Genomic DNA, 5,609 nt, shown 5'->3' on the forward strand with positions numbered 1-5,609 from the left:
ATATAATTGATGTCTTTTGGCTTTCAAAGATTTATTGCAAACAAAGTTATGATGTGGTTGTACTCATACATAGATGCATTTTAAACATTGCTTGACACAAATTTTGCCAGTTGTCACATGGCAAAATAATGAGACTTAAATAGAGATTTTGCTAGCTCATTTAATGTCTAGGCATCCACGTCAACAATGAGTTTTTGTAAACCATGATTAACCTTTTCATTGTGAAAGAAAATGAGTTTTTGTAAACCAAGTTTTCTTGGAACATATTAAGAGTTCTGGAATCGATTCACAACCCATTCCATCAAACGTCATTCGTACGGTTATTGTGGCACAAGATCATCTGTTTACTTAGATTTGTCATATGACGTTTGGGGTAGCCTCCGTACTCTCTAGTGGGATAGGGTTACCTGGCCACTAGCTGAATGTCGATACTACAATTTTTTGAATAGGATAACACAGACCATGCAATGTATTATATGATGTTTTTAAAAGGAACTATTTACTTTATAAACTTTTTGGAGTTTTTCTCACTGCAACAAATATATTTTGAATATATATGCATTTCCAACCAAACACGTAGATTGAATACTTTCATTAGACTAAGGATGAAATGTTCTATCCTTATCTGAAAGGGATAGAGTTATAGAGCTTATGTTAGATGATATTGCCATATTTATACATAGTTCTAGGCAATATTGATCTACATTCTATTTAATATTTTGGTTATTTGCATAGAATTATGGTACTTATAAGGATAAAATGTTATTTGCAGCCAAAATAAAGCATTTTAGAAGAAAGGGACCAGAAGTGACAATTTATGGAACATTGGAGGCTTGAAGCATAAAAGATGAAGTAATTCACGGAATATACTGGGGCCACGACGTGAACTTGATAATCACGACGTGGAATCGATCTTTTCAGAAGATAAGTACGCGAAGAAAGAATCCTTGGTGAATACGGATAATTCCTGAAGTCACGTCGTGGAGCTTCCTGCCACGACGTGGAACGTGATTTTCCAGAAAATATATAAACCCCTCTCCATTACGTTTTGGGAGACTTTTGGCGGAAGGAAGAGGTTCCAGGAGGCGATTTACAGCAGAAGCAAGGTCTTGGAAAAGGGTTTTCAACACCAAAAAGAGTAAAAGTTCATAATTCGTTTACTTGTTTGATGCTTATAGACATGTTTTCTTATTTGAGTTGTGTTTATAAGTTAGATGCTACTATGAGCAGCTGAATCTAGCTACTCTTATCTAGATAGATGAAGCTTCAAACTTATGAATAGCATAACTTTACATGAATTTATTTAGTTGGTGAATTGCTTGTGTTTGATTTATTGTTACCTAGCATGCTCATGTTGTTGCTTAAATTGCTTAAACTCATGTTATGTGTAGCTTAGTGACCATTAACTGCATGAACTTGATAACCTAGTAATTTAGTGAACATTGAATTGCTAGAGCTAGGATCGACCAAAATCTTAGTTAGTAATTGACGTAATTAACCTTGCTGTGCTAGAGAACATAAATTATGACCATAATTGTGTTTGCATGATAAATCTTACATAGCATATTCATAAATATAATTGGTTCTGTGTTTAATTGTGTGTGACCATACATAGTTTTACATGAATTAATTAACTATTGGTAAATTTAGACCTAAATTACTAATATAATAATATCCAACTTAATAATCCATAATTATTAGCTAGCCATAAGGACGAAGTGGATTCGAACTAGATAAGAGTGTCTTTTAATTATTGATTGAATTTGAGTTAAGCAAAATCAGATAAAAACCCCCTTTTTAGCTTGTTAATAATTAGATTAATTTAGTAGTAAATAGATTAATTAATAACACCGTTCCCTGTGATCGACACCCGACTTACCTAAGCAATACTGTAATATGACTAGGTACACTGCCTACAAGTGCATAGTTAGTCTAAGTTTGTTAGGTTATAAATATTAAAATTAGTGGGTACTTCCGTGCACATCAAGTTTTTGGCGCCGTTGCCGGGGAACGGCTTAGTTTATTGTTTATTTATTTGCTTTAGATTAATCGATTTTTTTTGGGGTAAAACCCACAAAAAAAGTTATTTTTATAAGCATAGTTTTAATTTTTTTTTACAGAAGTCACGACGTGGAGTATCCTTCCACGACGTGACACCTGTGATTCACAATTTTTTTTTCCTTTTTCTTAGTTCAGTTTTACGTTTTATTTTCTTTTCTTATTTCAGGAGTTCATGACCAGAGGTTCTAACACACCTTTGGTACCACCACTTGAAGATCCCGAGTCTACACTTCACAAAAAGAAGGATAAGAGCGTGAAAGAAGATCAAACACCAAAGAAGACACCTTTACAAGAGTTCAAATCAGTGTTCTCAAAGAAGTCGGGGAAGAAAACGGAGGAGTCAAGTTCATCTTCAAAGAACAAGAGCAAGCTTGAACACTTAGATCAAATACCCGTCCAAGCCGAGTCCGCGTACGATACCGAGCCTGAATTTGAATTACAAACAAGTGAACCCGAGAACGAGCTGGAGAACGAGATGGCAAACATTGATGAGATGGCCATGGGGGACTAGAAGAAGCGCATTCGAGATGATGTGGGGCCGGGTTTAGTACATCCTACGATTCCTGCCAATGCCACATTCGAGTTGAAGGGACATATCCTTACTGCACTTAAGGATATCCCATTTTACGGGAAGGATCACGAGGATGCTTTCAAACACTTAGACGAGGTGAACGATATTGCGGATTATTTTAATACTCCCAATATCCCAAGGGAGACAACTTTGCTAAGGATGCTACCAGTCACTTTCAAGGGAGCAGCAAAAGACTGGTTAAAGGCACTCCCACCTGGTACAATCACCACATGGGCCCAATTGCGCGAGAGATTTCTAGATCAGTTTTGTCCACCCTCCAAAATCTTTAAACTCAAGAAGGCAATTGCCAACTTTGAGCAAAATCCGGGGGAGTCATTATACGAGGCCTGGGAGCGCTACAAGGGGTTGTTAAGGAATTGTCCTCAACATGACCTGAATCTTCAGCAAGAAATGTCGATATTTTATGATGGGGTGAATGTCATGACTAGACAACTCCTTGATTCACAAGGACCACTAACAAAGAAAAACCCAATTCAGGCCAAGGAGCTGGTTGAAGAATTTTCAAAGCACTCTCGTGAGTATCACAACCCAGGACGCGATGGAATGAAAGGCAGTGGAGGTACACAAACTGAAGAGATGGCTGCTGTGATGGCAATGGTTAGCACTATGGATAGGAGATTGACTCAAATGGACCAATCAATTCATGCAATTCGAGTTGGTTGCGAGAGATGTAGTGGCCCACACTTGACAAAGGATTGCAATATGGATGAATATGGGAACAAGAAAGCTCAAGTATGCTACTCAAGTGGGGACAAGTATGATGAAGATTGGAGAAAACCAAAGAAAGAGTGGCTGCCTTACGAAGAATACAAGAAGCAAAAAGAAGAGAAATTTAGGCAAACTGGCCGGGGCTTCTACCAAAGAGAACAACCACTAGCTGAGAGGAAAACAGAATTAGAGACCATGTTGATGAAATTCATGGAAGCTTCAGAAAAAAACATGATGCTACTGACGCTGCAATGGAAGAACAAAGAAATATAATGAAGAATCATCACGCAATAATGATAGATCAGCAAGCATTAATAAAGAATCAGCAAGCCTCCATTAATAACCTTGAAGTACAACTTGGTCAACTTACCACTTTGGTTAATGAGAAAATATTCCCGAAAAATCCTGAAAATAAAACCCAATCTCACGTAATGGCCATAGATATTGAAGAAGAGGCGATTTCTGAGTTCCTAGAGGCCTTGGAAGTGGAGCCCCAGCACCCCGATCCAAACCTGAAGAAGCTAAAATTCAAGAACAAAAATGTAGCTGAAGTACAGAAACCACGTCGTGGGAATCATATGTCCATGTCGTGGCCTTGGTCTGATCAGAAAATTCCAGAAACCGTCTCGACTTATAAACCACCTTTGCCATTCCCGTCCAGAGCTAATCTCAGTCCACTGGAGAGAGAACACCTGGAGTTTATCAAGCAATTAAAGGGTATTCCTATCAATACTCCTTTTATTGATTCGCTTGCAAAAATTCCAGAATATGCTAAGTTCCTACAAGACTTGTTAGACACTCGTCAGCAATTAAAGGAGAATTCTAAGGTGATTCTAAGTGAGCAAAGCTCAAAAGTTGTGTTGGGAGAAATACCTAAGAAAATGGGGGATCCTGGACGACTCACTCTCCCATGTGAGTCTGGGAATAATATGAAGATTTATGCTTTAGCCGATTCTGGGGCTAGCATAAATTTGATGCCTTATTCGTTTTATCAGAAATTAAATATTCAGAAGTTGAAGACTACAAAGATGACTATTCACATGGCGAACCATTCAGTGACACAACCCCGGGGAATTGTGGAAGATATTTTAGTAAAAATTGGGAAATTCATTTTTCCAATAGACTTTGTGGTATTGGATATGAAAGAAGATCCCAATGTACCGATTATTCTTGGTCGCCCGTTACTTAACACTGCTGGAGCTCTTGTTGATATTCGGGAGTCTAAGCTCACCTTGAGGGTTGGTGATGAAAAGGAAATTTTTGGGATAGAAGATGGCTTTCAAGGGAATCGTGCTCAAGAAGAGGTTTTCCACATTGATGAAGAAAGTGAACTTGAAGAATTAGAGAAGCTCATGGAAGAAGAAATCAAAACAATTCAACAAGTTAAAAGAACAAAACCGAGAGCATCTGTTCCATTTTTGGTTGAAGTCATTGCCTACACGAATCCAACTTCTTGGGTGAGCAAGGAAGATGATGAGATGTCGAGTGATGAAGAGGAGGTTACTTCAAAAGTATCAAGTCCAGTGGTGAAAGAAGAGAAGGATACTTTGGAGCTTAAAAATGATGGAAAATTGAAGACTAAAGGGACTAAACGCAAGCTTGATGGAGACGAGGTCAAAGCTAAAAAGGAAAATTCGAAAAAGGCGTATAAAAGACGTGTTCAAGCTTACAAGAGGCGTTTCAAGGAACAAAAGATCCTAGTGGTGGACTCTTCAGATGATTCAACGTAGGAGGCATGGAGTCCAGCTCAAGACTCCTAAAAAAGAAGCGCTTCTCGGGAGGCAACCCGAGTTTGGTTTGGTTTTTCTTTTCTTTTCTTTTTAGTTTTTACGTTTTTTTTAAAAAGGTTATCAAGTCATCATCTATAGACTATTACTTGGTAAAAAAATTAGCTGTGGGATGCTTTGGTAATAATTGGAACACAAAGAACATAAATAAAAATTGTTAGATTAGCAAATTTTTGTGACCAGACATCAATCACGTCGTGGTCAGAAGAGCCACGTCGTGATTTTAAGGAACAATTCGGGGACTGAATTCGACTTGACCGGTTTATCTGTTAATAAAAGTCACGACGTGGTATAGCCTGCCACGACGTGACCTTTAAAAGTCACAGGGGGGGACCAGTTATTAACCCCTTTGACCACAAGCTTCTTCCCCATTTGTTTACTGCCTCACGAACGGAAGCAAGGTCCCCACAGTCGATTTTTTTTTTAACTTTTCCTCCAATTTTCCTGCATTCTCTTGTCCT

The 5,609-nt window shown here is 38.1% G+C and overlaps 1 non-coding gene across 1 annotated transcript; it reads right to left on the minus strand.

Moving 5' to 3' along the window:
- Positions 1–2,920: 2,920 nt before the first annotated feature.
- LOC145151651 (small nucleolar RNA R71) lies at positions 2,921–3,027 on the minus strand. The gene has a single exon (XR_013732214.1). It is a non-coding gene; the product is annotated as a small nucleolar RNA R71 (small nucleolar RNA).
- Positions 3,028–5,609: the final 2,582 nt, after the last annotated feature.

Source organism: Lactuca virosa, chromosome 1, assembly GCF_052849685.1.
Source record: "Lactuca virosa cultivar CGN04683 chromosome 1, Lactuca_virosa_CGN04683_v6, whole genome shotgun sequence".
NCBI classification, from domain to species: Eukaryota; Viridiplantae; Streptophyta; class Magnoliopsida; order Asterales; family Asteraceae; genus Lactuca; species Lactuca virosa.